Below are 16,147 nucleotides of genomic sequence, written 5' to 3' on the forward strand. Positions count from 1 at the left end.
ATGTACCTAAATTTATTGAAGTAGGCGTTACTTTGCGGAAATCCATAATTATATAAATCTGGAAGATAAACATTTTGGCGAGACAACACGTCCTGAGGATGTCTCGTGTTGAGGCGAAACACGTGTCGAATTGTTTAAAGACAAATATTGGCAGAATTAACACTAAAGAAAACTCAAATCATTTATATATCTATGTACCTATTATTTAATTCCAATTAGTATGTTTTGTAAATATTGTCATTATTATAAGAAATGGTCTGTTTACCTTATCTTTCAAAACATTTGTAAACATTGAAGCCCGAACGCTATATAACCCATTAGAGTAATGGGTCCTAATAGACGACGTAGGCTTTAGCTTTAAGATAATAGCGACGCTTTTTTATTTACAAAACAACTCATTTAAACAACAATATTTACGGATAATGTTATTACCATAGAATAATAACGCTTAGAACGTGAGTAGGCCCAAGCGAAATGCTGCAAGATGGAAATATAATATAATAGATAATTTTGCACGGCGGCCATCTTGGATTTCAAAAATGATCTCATATTCGTTCTCTGCACCTTCGCGAATTTCGAATAAAGCTGGGAAAGGCGCCTCTATCGTCTCGTTTTTTCGTTTCATCGAGTTTAAAAAACAACGATTCTAACGAACTCCTTTACTTGCACTTCAAAAATTGTTCCAACAATAATTAAATACGTGCTGTTTTTATTAAATTCTAAATTTATATTTAATTCTTCTTTCTTATTATATATAACCTAGTATTTCTTACAATTTACTGATTTAGGGAAATGTCTATTCACTAGCAACATTATTTGGCTGTGTGTGTGCGTGTTGGCGAATGTAAGCACGTGACGCTCACGCACACATTAATAATTATAATTGAACCTCTATATTGACAGAAACAATCAATGAAACTATCGTTCTAAGCGTTAATATTCTATAGTTATTACTATAATATTAGTGGTGGCTTATCCGGCTGAGTGGATACGGGCGGAGAGAGGTTTCTGCCGTGAAGTAGTGATGTCTTTTTTTTTATGACAATAAGGTACGAGGCGATTAGGACGTTCAGCTGATGGTAATTGATACGTCCTGCCCATTAAAATGCAGTGCCACTCAGGATTCTTGAAAAACCCCAAACATTCTGAGCGGTACTACAATTGCGCTCGTCGCCTTTATACATAAGATGTTAAGTCTCATTTTCCCAGTAATTTCACTAGCTACGGCACCCTTCAGACAGAAACAAATAAATGCTTACACATTACTACTTCACGGCAGAAATAGGCGCCGTTGTGGTGCTCGTGATCTAGCCGGCATCCTGTGCAAAGGAGCCTCCCACTGGTGAACACGCTGATGGGCAAACACTATTGTTTTTTCGTTTTAGTTGCACCGTAGCTATTAAAGATTAGGAGTTAATGAGACTCAACTTACGTCTCAAAGTGACGTGCTCAGAGTACTGAGTTCAATTAAGAATCCATCTGAGCGCACTGCATTGTAATGGGCAGGGCGTATCCGTTGGCATGAGGTGAATGTCAATGTCCTGCTTCTCTCGTCACATTTTCTCAAGACATAGTTATGTAGTTGATGTCCTCTACTGGAACCTTGTCAAAATATAATCGTCTGCATGATAATAGCATTTATACGATACTTTTGGTTTTGGTTTTGTCTACGTGGACATGACGTCATTAACAATAATATTATATAAATATATAATATTGACAAACTGTTACACAAATTATCTTTTTTTTTAAAGGAATAGGAGGACAAATGAGCGTACGGGTCACCTGGTGTTAAGTGATCACCGCCGCCTACATTCTCTTGCAACACCAGAGGAATTACAAGAGCGTTGCCGACCTTTAAGGAAGGTGTACGCGCTTTTTTTGAAGGTACCCATGTCGTATTGTCCCGGAAACACCGCACAAGGAAGCTCATTCCATAGCTTTGTAGTACGAGGGAGAAAGCTCCTTGAAAACCGCACTGTGGAGGACCGCCACACATCCAGATGGTGGGGATGATATCCTAACTTGTAGCTTGTCGTGCGAAGGTGGAATTCGGCGGCAGGAATCAGGTTAAACAGCTCTTCGGAACACTCCCCGTGATAAATGCGGTAGAAGACACACAATGAAGCGACGTCTCTACGCAACGCCAAGAGATCCAGCCGTTCACAAAGCACTGAGTCCCCGACAATTCGAGCTGCTCTACGTTGCACGCGGTCAAATGGATTGAGCAGATACTGGGGTGCGCCAGACCAGAGATGACAGCAATACTCCATGTGTGGCCGGACCTGCGCTTTGTAGAGCGCTAGAATGTGGGCGGGCTTGAAGTATTGCCGTGCTCTATTGATGACGCCCAGCTTCTTCGAAGCCAATTTGGCTTTGCCCTCCAGATGGCCACGGAATTGGCAATCGCTCGAGATTTCGAGACCCAGTATTCCGATACTAGGCGCGGCTTTAAGAGAAGTGTTCTCGAAGAGCGGTGATACGACAAATGGGGTTTTTTTAGTGGTAAACGCGAAAACTTGAGTCTTCTGGGGGTTAAATTGGACAAGGTTCAATTTACCCCATTCCGCGACCTTCTCGAGAGAGGACTCGATAGAAGACACAAGTTTCTCCCGGCACTGGTCGACGATTTCCCGAGAGAGACCTGCATGGCCCGTGTATACGGCATCACCAGTGCTGTCGTCCGCATAGCAATGTATGTTGGAGGTGTCCAACATATCATTGATATGCAGAAGAAACAGCGTAGGAGATAGCACACAGCCTTGGGGCACTCCAGCATTCATGGGCTTCGGGTTCCAGCAATATCCGTCGACAACGACCTGTATGCTTTGCCCAGTGAAGAAGCTGGAGGTCCCCTTGCACAAGCTCTCGGGAAGCCCAAATGATGGAAGTTTTGAGAGGAGCGCCTTGTGCCATACACGATCAGGCTAACTGCCAGGCCTTCCCCCTTGCTTTCAATAGCCGCCGCCCATCTATGTGTTAGGTATACCAGAAGGTCACCTGCCGACCGTCCATGGCGAAAGCCGTACTGTCGGTCGTTTATCAACTGGTGACCCTCTAGGTATACTAAAAGCTGGCGGCTAATTATGCTCTCCATGATTTTATAGAGCACGGAGGTGATAACAATAGGCCTGTAGTTCGCCGGATCCGAACTGTCTCCTTTTTTTGGATCGGATGGACAAGGGCTGACTTCTATGAGTCAGGGACTATGCCTTTGGAATAAGAGTGCCAAAATAAACGCGTTAGCACCGGCGTCAACTCAGGGGCACACGTTCTTAGCACGATTAGAGAAATGCCATCCGGCCCGCTCGAATTCCTGACGTCCAACGAAAACAGAACTCGCCTAACAGTTTTCTGTCTGAACTGTACTTCAGGCATAGAGCTCTGACACCGCGGGATGGTCGGCGGTGTTTTTCCGTTGTCGTCAAGAGTCGAGTTGGAGGCGAAAAGAGCGCACAGGAGCTCGGCTTTCTCTTTTGCCGTATGGGCCAGGGTGTCATTCCTCATGTACAACGGCGGCATGGACGGCTGGTTGAAGTTACCAAGAGCAGCTTTCGACAACAACCAGAACTTGCGTGTTCCGGTTGGGTAACTGGAAAGCTGCTCGCCGATTTTGACGACGTGCTCAGACTTCGCACGGGTGATTCGCCGCATAAAAAATCTGGAGGCACGGTTATATTTCCTCTTAAGAAATTTCCAGTTCGGATCCCAAGTTCAATACGCCTGTTTTTTGCAGTCAGATGCTGCTTTAACTGACGCATCGAACCAGGGCTTTGATCTGCCACCGATCGGTACTACAGAGCTTGGTATAAAAATATCCATGCCCTGCAGTATCACATCGGCTACTGCAACGGCGCAGGCACTAGGATCATTCGAAGGGAAACAAACCTTGCCCCAAGGGTAGGATGCAAAAAAGGAACGCATCCTATCCCAATCTGCTGACTTGTAGTGCCAAACGCGGCGGGTCGCTGGTGGTCTGCGACGTTGGCGTCGGATAGGCACTACACTCCTGACCAGGCAATGGTCAGACGTTCCGAGAGGGGCGTCGACAAAGACCTGGTAACCATCGGGATGTGTAGTCAGCAGAAGATCTAATAAGGACGGCATGTGGCTATCCACATCCGGGAGCTGCGTTGGCGACTCAACCAATTGGGACAGACCATACGCCAATGCAAAATTATGCACAGATCGCCCTGCGTAGTCTGTGGTACGTGATCCAAGCCATTCGGCATTGTGCCCGTTGAAATCACCCAAGACTACGATTTCAGCGGAGGGGATCTGTGCAAGCTCGTCGTCAACTGCCGCTTGAACGCAGCCCATGAGATGATCGGTTTCTGCGTTACCACTATGGGACCTGTAGACACACGCATAGATACGGACGCGGTCCTCTAAATCTACGCGGAGCCAGAGAGTAGACAGATCCCTACCCTAAAAATTGCCGAGATGGCGACAGCTGTCTTAAGGGATGGCCTCCGGTCCTCGACACTAACCTATGCGAAACATAGCGGCACTAGGCCGCTACTTTACGCCGGTATTCTGTGCGAGTGTGGTAATTAACCCGGACAGTCTGGCCCGATTGTGCTGACGTCATAAGACGGCAGCGTGACTCTCCCACTTCTAAAAAGCCCTTAGTCGCCTCTTACGACACCCATGGGCCTGGCAATGGCTATCTTGCCCCAAACAAGGCAAAGCCTGTACTATGGGTACATCATGATAACGATGTATTACAATATACTTAGTTATACATACATAAATACATTTAAACATCCATGACTCGGAAACAAACATCCATATTCATCATATAAATAATTGCACCTACCGGGATTCGAACCCGGGACCTCTAGCTTAGTAGTCAGGGTCGCTAACCATTCGGCTAAATGTTCGTCATACTAGTTAATAATAGTAACAGATTAATTAATAATAATATTAATATTGCTACAATAACAATAACAATATTGAATATGTATCAAAATTTATGGATGACTTGAACAGTTTGTTATTTGTGATATTCTCACATAAACAAATAAAATTTGTATATTGTGTACTATCTTAAACATTTATAAATACCTATAAACATCCATGGCTCAGAAATACGTCCTATTCATCTAATGAATGTTTACACCTACCTGGATTCGAACCTGGGAGCTCTGCTTGAGTAGGCAGGTTCACCAACCACTGGGCTACATGTCAGCTAAGATGTACCCATTATCAACGCGCTGATTGATAAATAAACTTATCACAGAATTATGTAAGATACTAGCTGACCCGGCAAACCTTGTTTTGCCACATAAATTATTTTTGAAGTTAGACCGTTTCTTGGACATTGCAATATTACTTTATTTTTCTTAAATAAACGTAGTTTAAGTTATTCCTTATTATATCAGCTACCTGCCAATAAAAGTCCCGTCAGAATCGGTCCAGCCATTTCAGAAATAAGCCGGAACAAACAGACGGACAAAAATAATTGTAACAAAATATATTATTTTGATATATGTACCGTATATATTATATTCATATACATGTAGTAAAAAAACGGTTATTTCAACATTACAAACAGACACTTTAATTTTATTTATATGTATAGTCTATAAGGGTATTGTAATACTGGAGGGAGAGACTCAATTACTTTGCGTTTGAGTAGTCACTGAGTGTTTTGTCTACTGCAGTCTAGTCATAACAAGATTTAATAAATGATAATCGCTCGCTTGTTTGTCTGAGGTATTCAAATAAGCAAAGTAATATTTTAGCTGCGAGGGACGTTGCTCCATATCACATTTATATAACTAATAATTATTGTCACTAAAACTAAATACCTACTTAAATTATAGTGAGAATTGAGACACTTGATAAGTTGTACCAGTGGGAGGCTTCTTTGCACAGCCGGCTAGATTATGGGTACCACAACGGCGCCTATTTCTTCCGTCAAGCAGTTATCTGTAAAAATTACTGTGTTTCGGTCTGAATTGCGCTGTAGCTAGTGAAATTGCTGGGCAAATGAGACTTAACATCTTATGACTCAAGGTGACGAGCGTAATTGTAGTGCCACTCAGAATTTTTGGGTTTTTCAAGAATCCTGAGCGGTACCGCAATGTTATTGGTAAAGTGTATCAATTACCATCAGCTGAACTGCTCATCTCGTCCCTTATTTTCATTAAATAAAATATTGCAAATATTTGTTCATGATATAACTTTATCTCATACAATTCATAAACAAAATTCAAATAATATTCTTCAACATTAAATGAAGGAAAACTATTGAGATATTCTCAAGTTATTTTAATTAGAATTCCAATATCCCATAGTGTTTATTACGTTTGTGTGTCCAAGAAGCCCTTTGGAGCTATCTGATTCGTTGAAGTTTTTTAATAAAGAGACTTTTAGACGTTAGTAAATAGAATTTTACAAAGTTAAGTTCAAGTAAACAAATAAAAGTTGAAAACAAGATTACAAGATCTTAGATTATAACAAGAGCAACATCTCATGTCAATTTCCTAATATGCAAATATTGATGTTGAGCAGATTATCAATTGTAAAGTGGATTCTGTAGATGAAGCCACAACCTGAGAGTCGAACAAAGCATTCAAGATTTTATGACGATACGTCACTCGAACGGTTAGCTCAGTTAGTTAGAGCACTGGCACAGAACGCCAGAGGTCGTGGGTTCGAGTCCCACATCGTTCATAAAATTTTGTTTTTAAATTTTATTTGTGTATTAATCCTAGAAGTGAGGGTTATCACTCTAAAACATAACAAATTGTTTAGATTTACAAAAGCGATATCTCATGTCAATTTCCTAATATGCAAATATTGAGGTTGAGCAGATTATCAACTGTAAAGTCGATTCTGTAGATGAAGCCACAACCTGAGAGTTGAACAAAGCATACAAGATTTTATGATGATACGTCACTGGAACGGTTGGCTCAGTTGGCAGAGCACTGGCACGGGACGCCAGAGGTCGCGGGTTCGAGTCCCGCATCGTTCATAAAATTTTGTTTTCAAATTTTATTTATGTATTAATCCTAGACTTTAAAAACATATCAAATTGTTTTAAGGTAGACATACCTACATTTAATGCAAATAATCTGATGATAATTTGTCGAAGGATTAACAAACAAGGGAGAACAAAGAGCCAAGAGCTAACATACCTGTTGCGTTATTAATTCCCAGTTCAACTCAAAGCTACAACTCATAGGCTGAGGACGGACCGAGTGCAAACATTAAAAATGAATGAATTAATGAATTAAAAAGTATAATGCATAAAATTCAAAATACAAAAAGCACTGTGCCATTTTGTTATTAAAATTTTTTTCGTCTGAAAGTGCACATGTTAATAATTTGTCTTTTTAATAAGAGCTATCTAAGCCCATTTATATTTTGTGTAAAGTTAGTCGAGAGTATAAAAGTGTTTTAAATAGCTTTCAACACGTACATCCTAAAAGATTCATTCTTTCGAAATGTAAAAGCTACTAATGGCGTAAAGCATGTTTGAGCTTCAGTCATTAATATACTTAATATTATAAAAGAATTACATTATAAGTTAAAAAAAATGTAAGAATTCATAACTTATAACAAAAATAAAAACTTGATTCAAAAATCACTATATCGATGTACAGAACAAAAAGAGTTTTTAACTATATTACAAGCTTAAAGATAATATCCATTTTGTACAACTATACAAAATTAACAACTTAAGTATTCAAATTTAATTTTTATGCGAATATACTTGATAAGTTCTGGAGAAGGATGTTGGGCGTACCTTGGACAGCACAACGAACTAATGTGTCGATCCTGAAACGGCTGGGCATTGTGCTCTCTACCATCTGCTTGCGTAGGGTCCTAGAATACTTCGGCCACATCGCCAGAAGGGAGGAAGACAACTTGGAGAAACTGATGGTTACAGGGAAGGTGGAGGGAAGAAGACCAAGAGGAAGGAGCCCCATGCGATGGACCGATCAGATTCGCACTGCCCTTGCAACCACTGTCCAAGACGCTCTACACTCTGCTACCGATAGGGGCAGATGGTGCCAAATAATACGCAACAAAGTACTCTGTTGAGATGATCACGACCCTCAGCACTGAGGAAACCAACGCGAGGAGGAGAATAAATAAATATATTGTAACTGCAAGTAGTGGTATTTTGAGCGTCAATCAAACAAAACAAGTATACCGAATCTGGTTTTCTAATTCTATGTTGATTTTATTGGTTTTCACAATTAATAAAACAGATTGCATTACGCTTATTAATTTAAAATTGGCATAAACAATAAAATTATTGTTCCCCGGTGTGCTCCCAACCGAAAGCTGTAGTACACGGATAATAGGGATACACGTTATTGGAGATTTGCATTTAGAGTTTATCCGATCTCATATTAATATGTACGTATTTGAATCATGTTACGAACTTTTGTGTTTGTGGATTTATTTTTATTAAAGCTAATATATAACATAATGAAATGTGATAGAATTAGTAACAAAAATATCAGAAAGCAAATGAAAGTAGAAGAACACAGGCAAGAAAACTAATACAAATAGGAAGGACAGGCGGTTCAATAAGAGGCATTGCAAAGTCCATCTAAAATGGTATAATATCATAATATTAAGTAGTATAAGCAACATTGTTATTTCTATAACAGATGTACAATTAAAAAGTTTTCTCTTTGTTAAAACATCGGCTACAAAACCACACTAACACATATGTAACATACCGTCATTCCCTTAATAGAGATTATTGAGTTCTCGCGACAAAACATACCAGCGAAAACATTCAGTTCAAATTATTACTAATACTATGCTCAAAACTCACATTACCATAATGATATGCGGACGTTTAATTACTCACTAAATAACATGAATATTTGCGAATAATAAGTTTGAAGCGATGGAAGTTAGCTCCATATTCCCGGGCAATGTATCTGCATTATTGATTTTGGCTTTATTTACGTTTCGAGGGAGCGAGTCTGGATATTTCCCGGGAATTCTAGAGCTCAACTAATGGGACCTGAGAATTAAATGCTATTTACAACTCTATAACATTATACTGATATGAGAACGATTATATTTTATATAATAAACTTGTTTGTTGTATCGTTCAGTGGCTTAAGATAAAATCCGCAGAATTCTAGATAGGTGTAAGTTAAGATAGCTCAATCGTTAATTATATATTTTAGTAGGTGAGTCGGCCATCCCATGCTCTATGGTTATGAGAAAATTATAAGAAATACAATATCAATGCCTTTGGATGGAAATGCCTTTCAAGGAAACCTTTAAGTAACTGATATTTAACAAGTTGCATAAAATAATTACGTAATCTTTAACTAATATTGTTATATAAAATGGATAAGTATTAATATTTATATGTGTATGATTATATGTATATTTATAAAAATATATTATAATAATAATAATAATAATAATAATAATAATAATAATAATAATAATAATAATAATAATAATAATAATAATAATAATAATAATAATAATAATAATAATAATAATAATAATAATAATAATAATAATAATAATAATAATAATAATAATAATAATAATAATAATAATAATAATAATAATAATAATAATAATAAACGTAGTTGATTATACATTTATTTATGTTATAAGATTTGTAATTATTAAGTAAGATGTCATGTTTAAAAATGTAAAATAAAAATAAAAGAAGCCCTTTGTTAAACATTAGATAGCGGGAAATTAGTTTTACATCTTGCTTGCAGAATTTCCTATGATTTCCTATTTCATCATTGTGGAGTGGTCACCAGTGGGACGCTCCTTTGCACAGGATGCCAGCTAGATTATGGGTACCACAACGGCGCCTATTTCTGCCGTGAAGCAGTAATGAGTAAGCATTACTGTGTTTCAGTCTGAAGGGCGCCGTAGCTGGTGTAATTATTGGGCAAATGAGACTAAACAGCTTATGTCTCAATTTGACGAGCGCAATTGCAGTGCCGCTCCGAGTTTTTGGGTTTTTCAAGAATCCTGAAAGGCACTGCAATATAATGGGCAGGGCGTATCAATTACCATCAGTTGAACGTCCTGCTAGTCTCATCCCGTATTAACATAAAAAAATTGTAATAAATCTCTTCTCTCATTATAAATAATATGATCTTGGAGCTATTAGTTGTACCTTTTCTTTAGAATCAATCTATTAACGTATTTTCAATGTCTTGTATGCTACAGAACTTGTCTAGTCTAATCCCTTTCTCTGTTTTAATGATTAATTTCGTAGAAAACATTTTGAAACACAATAAGTGCCTTCTCGATGAAGATTATTTTTGGAGCATTTGAAATTGTTTCGCCGTTTTACATTTCAGCTTGCGTCTAAATTTGTCAGAAGTACTTTTATGTTTTACTCAACATTCAATGGAAACTGAGCATTACAAAGGCTTTTCGGAACATTAAGGGTAGCTCAGCGGACATCATGAATGAATTTAGGGGTGAAACAAGGTAGCCCCAACTCTACTTTATTAGTTCATGATTAAAAATGAAATGGACCGGTCGATGAAGTAATATCTTTTTATTACAGATTAATTTTGTTTCAGGTGAGTAATTAAACATTAATATGAATGTTAATAACTTTTATTGTTGACCCTTATGAGTACGGCTGTCATAATGTTTTTTTTACTACTGGAGGCTCTTTTGCATAAGATGCCGGTTAGATTATGGGTCCCACAACGGTGCCTATTCCTGACGTGAAGCAGTAATGTTAAACATTTGTATGTTGAACATTTTTGTTTTTTGGTCTGAAGGGCGCCATAGCTAGTGAAATTAGTGGGTAAATGAGGCTTAACGTCTTATATCTCAAGATGACGAGCCCAATTATTGTAGTACTGCTCAGAATTTTTGGGTTTTTCAAGAATCCTGAGTGACATGGGCAGGGCGTATCAATTTCCATCAGCTGAACGTGCTACACGTGAATTTTTTTAAATTACAATAAGGGCTCGTCCCTTCCAGTTCATGCTTTTTTTATTTTCTTGTGATCAAAGTTTATATAATATTCTAAGCTTAAAACTTTTTTTTTGGATATTTTTGTTCGTAAAACTTTTAATAGCTTATGATGAGGTATTGCTAGTACTTAATTGATACTGGCTTTTGTAAATATTATATAACTTTGATTATAAAGATAATCACAATTAAAAAGAATGTTGCGCTAAATGAAGAACTGTTTTTGCCAATATTCAAACTAATTATCAGATTCACGGTTGCCAGAGTGAACGAGCTATTCACATAACATAAAAGTCTATGAAATGAACTATTCTATACAGTCTATCATCCAAAACGCGGTAAACATATTATAAAAGATAATGGATACTTTTCTGGAACGAGATAAAATGTTTCGCTATCCAGTTCAAAATTCAGATTGCCAGGTATTCCACCGCACATTATGATGTGAAATAAAAACTTTTTAATGATACGTGGATGTAAGAATGAATGCGCAATGTGAATGTGCAATGCCTTGACCAAGACCTTGCAACTGTTGAAATATCCTGATTTGATAATGTCCTGATTCCTCGAATTAGTAAGGACGTACCCTCCGATACAATTACATGTAGAATTAATTCTCCTGAAGAACTTAGAGGCGAAAAGAAATAGAAAACAGAGACACAATTTCAAATGGTCGAAGAAAATCTTCTGTCTGCACCAAGGAAAAAATCAGTCGGAACGAATTGATAATTATTTTGTTTGAAAAATTTGTCGATGTAGTTAATCCCGAGAACAGATGAAGCGCGTGTTCAAATCTATCTCTCTCTGGTAGTTCTGTAACATCCATAGACAAAAAGAATATGTTATACAATTTTATGTTCGGTACTTGGATGATGGTACTTTGGGTGGTGAAGTGGACCCTGTTTTAGATTTTTTTATGAAAATAAGGGACGAGACGAGCAGGGCGTTTAGCTGATGGCAATTGATACGCCCTGCCTATTGCAATGCAGTGCCGCTCAAGATTATTGAAAAATCCAAAAATTCAGAGCGGCACTACAAGGGCGCTCGTCACCTTGAGACAAGATGTCAAGTCTCATTTGCCCAGTAATTTTACTAGTTACGGCCCTCTTCAGACCGACACAGTAATGCTAACACATTACTGCTTCACGGCAGAAATAGGCGCCGTTGTGCTAACCATAATCTAGCCGGCATCCGGTGCAAAGTAACCTCCCACTGGTAATAAAGATGAAAGAAAAATGATTTGAAAGTTTTAAAATTAAGTTTCCAATTTTCAGACCGGGTTGATATTACCATAAAATTTAATATTCTGGCCCTATAATTATATTGGATTATTGATAATATTATGTTAACATCTTAAATACAATGTTTTTTGCAAAAAAAATAATTTCATTTCATGTCATTTCCTTTTTTTATTGAATAGGAGCACAAACGGGCGTACGGGTCACCTGTTTTTAAGTGATCACCGCCGCCCACAATCTCTTGCATCACCAGAGGAATCACAGGAGCGTTGCCGGCCTTTAAGGAAGGTGTACGCGCTTTTTTTGAAGGTACCCAAGTCGTATCGTCCCGGAAACACCGCACAAGGAAGATATTCCACAGCTTTGTGGTACGCGGAAAAAAAACTCCTTTAAAACCGCACTGTGGAGGACCGCCACACATCCAGTTGGTGGGGATGATATCCTAACTTGTGGCGTGTCGTGCGAAGGTGGAATTCAGCGGCAGGAATCAGGTTAAACAGCTCTTCGGAACACTCCCCGTGATAAATGAGGTAGAAGACACACAATGAAGCGACATCTCTACGCAACGCCAAGTGATCCAGCCGTTCACAGAGCACTGGGTCCCCGACAATTCGAGCTGCGCAACGTTGCACGCGGTCAAATGGATCGAGCTGATACTGGGGTGCGCCAGACCAGAGATGACAGTTATACTCCATGTGTGGCCGGACCTGCGCTTTGTAGAGCGCTAGAATGTGGGCCGGCTTGAAATATTGCTGTGCTCTATTAATTACGCCCAGTTTCTTCGAAGACATTGGATATGTTTCATTACTAACAGTCTAAGACAATCATTTAAAAAAAACGTTACGAATAGATTATTTAAGGTTAATTCTCATAAAGCCTTAACTATTATTCGGTCTTGTTTATTTATTACTAAAATGAACGCACCTCTTAAGATCTAGCCCATTATGGAACGAATCAGCCTAGCTATCCAACGCGGAAATGCTGCCAGTATTCTTGGTACGCTTTCCCGTTATGGTAGTTTTATTTTAATCTGATCATTGTATTGTAAATATCCTATCTATCTATATATATAAAAGAGATGAGAAGATGTTTGCATGTTCCCTAATAACTCCTAAAGTACTCGACCGATCTCAATGAAATCTTTTGTAATAGATTCGTTGAAGCTCAAGGAGGATTTACATATATAGTTTGTCGTGTCATGATCCCACCTACGCATTTACCATATCTCTGGAACCGTTGAATGACAGAACAACGTCTGTCAGGTCAGCTAGTTTTGAATAAAATTAGATGTTATACAATTGCTTTGGAAGAAAATGAAACAACTCTTAAACATTTTGTTGCTAGCATATAAATTAAACAACAATGGTCTGAATAAGAAACCACGGGAAATTCTACAAGCAAGATGTAAAACTTTTGCTTCACAAAGTTCTCGCTATCTAATTTTTAACAAAAGGCTTCTTAGAGTTCATTTCCAATCATTGACAAGGTATTTCAATTGGGAAAACTTAAGAATATCTCCTTACTTTCTGTACGGAAACTTTACTTGCAATATTTGAACTAGTAAAAAAAACTATTAAAAAGAAACTGTTTAATCTCCTACTGATAAAATCGTACTATTCCATAAAATACTTCTTTTCAGATACAACACTCAATTAACATTTTTTTTAATTTTACTTAATATAATTACTTTTTACCTATTTCAATTATTATATGTTATTTCAATATATTCAATTATTGATATGTACATCAATTAACTGTCATTGTATATATATATATATATATATTTGTTTGACTTGTTAGTAATTACTATTTGTACGCCACAGCATGCGGGCAAGGAATGGAGATCTTTTAATGTGATTTGTAACATCTATGTATACCCATCACTACAAATAAAGATCTTATCTTATCTTAGTAATATTATGTAAAAATATTAATATTTTGCATTACCTGAATCGTAATACTATGTTATCATCCTTGATTTTATTATTATTTATTGATTTATTTTGGTTTTCTCATGGTCATTTGAATGTCAATTAAAAATTGGAGGACTTGAAGTAAGTTTCAGACAAGCACTTAATGTTCTGTTGGATGGTGGGAAGCTCTAAGTCCCGGTTAAAGTCTGCGTTCCTGACGCACCAGTGAGCGTTAAAAGCCTTACGTTATATATATCCAAACGGTCCAAAACATATTCGTATATATATATATATACGAATATGATTTGGACCGTTTGGAGTTTCTCAATAATGTTTAGTTACGCATGAGCAAAGACTGGAGCGGCGTAGGTCATTTACCGGTCGAATGCGAACATTGAAGTGAGTTCGCTTGTTTCTAAAAGACATTTAACTGCGCCTACCTAACTTACTGCTAAGGTGGCTCAGGAAGAAGCGGAAGGCGATACCGGTCACCCTCTTGACCTGAGGCCTGAAGGTAAATTAATCCTTTTTAACAATAATTACACATCACAATGTAATCAAATGATGATTTATGAACTAATTGGAGTTTTTTATTAATTAATTAAACTTAATTATTCTTGTTCTTATCATGAGTCTGTTGTAGTATTTACGCGAATATTATATATTTCGTTGTCTGGCACTCATAGTACAGACTATGCCTAGTTAGGGGCTAAGTTTTTCATCTTGCTTGTAGAAACCTGTGATTTCTTATTCAAATTTTTGCTGTTTAATTTCATCACCATCATCATCAGCTGAAAGACGTCCACTGCTGGACAAAGGCATCCCTCAAAGATTTCCACGTCGATCGGTCCTGCGCTGCCCTCATCCAACGTATTCCGGCGATCTTGACCAATTAATCTGTTCAATTTAAATACCTGCAAATAATGTCTGTATGCGACATAACTAGTAAAGAGAGATAGATTTGACCACACTGTCGTATTGTCTGTTCTTGGATTTTCATGGACAAAGTTTTGAAATAAAATGAGAATCAATACGTTCCTGTCTCTGCTCGATAAAAACAAAAGATTTTTTCGAGCATTTAATATTGTGTCGCCTTTTTTTGTCTGTTCGCCTCTAAATTCGTCAAAAGGACTTTTACCTTTGCTCTACATGAAATTGAAATTGAGAGTTACAAAGGCTTTTACTGTTTCAGAACACTAGGGGAGCTACAAGCTAGCCCTAACGCGACTTTATTGGTCCTTGATTTAGAATGAAGTGAAACGATCGAGTAATATCTTTTTAGATCTGATTCAATTTGTTCGGCTGAGTAATTAGACTTTACTTTTATGTATAATATATCTTTTTACATTCATCCAATCTTTTATTCATTTATGTATTTATTATACATGATATAGGCGATATGAATTATGTAAGAGGCGACTAAGGACAAATTGAGCGTTATTGCACACCGTTTCAGTATGTTGCCTGAAGTTTATGTTGCTGTTGAACTTGACTCGTAGATATATATTGTTTCACTCACGGCACCGCTAATACTTAGTTGTTCACTACCTAGTGAATATACCTACCGCACTGCGAGTGAATACGTCGCGATAATTCGACATTACAGTGTGTGCCATGCTCCAACAGTACATACTCATACAGTCCACAACAATACCACTTGCAAGAAGAGAACAAAGGAATACCAGGAAGGTCGTTCCTTACATTTGCCTGTCTAATCTAACTTCTAACTAATCAGTAATTATAATTTATAAGAGCTTTCGGCGTATTCTGTTCCAGCACAGGTGGAAACGTTCCAAAGTCGTGGCATTTTGCAACTACTGCTATACAGTGGTCTTCAATGTAACTAATGGAGGCGAAGACAGTTTAACAATTGTGTTGTTTTGCAGAGGAGGAATTACATATTGGTGACCCCGAAACCCATACGTCGGACTCGGGTGTCACTCCCTACCATCTAAAGACCTCCTCTGTGCTGTCAAGTGTCAACCCTAAGAGCTTTCAAGCGACATAGGACGTGGAGGCCGCAAATACTACGCAACAAAAGTC

General features: G+C 37.9%; 1 long non-coding RNA gene and 2 other non-coding genes across 3 annotated transcripts in view; all 3 read left to right on the top strand.

Moving 5' to 3' along the window:
- Positions 1-16,147, top strand: part of LOC126979660 (uncharacterized) — a 145,567-nt gene that overhangs the window by 112,159 nt on the left and 17,261 nt on the right. The window lies entirely within an intron of this gene.
- On the top strand, positions 6,608-6,681 carry Trnas-aga (transfer RNA serine (anticodon AGA)). The gene has a single exon. It is a non-coding gene; the product is annotated as a tRNA-Ser (tRNA).
- Trnap-ggg (transfer RNA proline (anticodon GGG)) lies at positions 6,910-6,982 on the top strand. Its single transcript has one exon. It is a non-coding gene; the product is annotated as a tRNA-Pro (tRNA).

The sequence above is a fragment of the Leptidea sinapis genome, chromosome 3 (assembly GCF_905404315.1).
Source record: "Leptidea sinapis chromosome 3, ilLepSina1.1, whole genome shotgun sequence".
NCBI lineage: Eukaryota > Metazoa > Arthropoda > Insecta > Lepidoptera > Pieridae > Leptidea > Leptidea sinapis.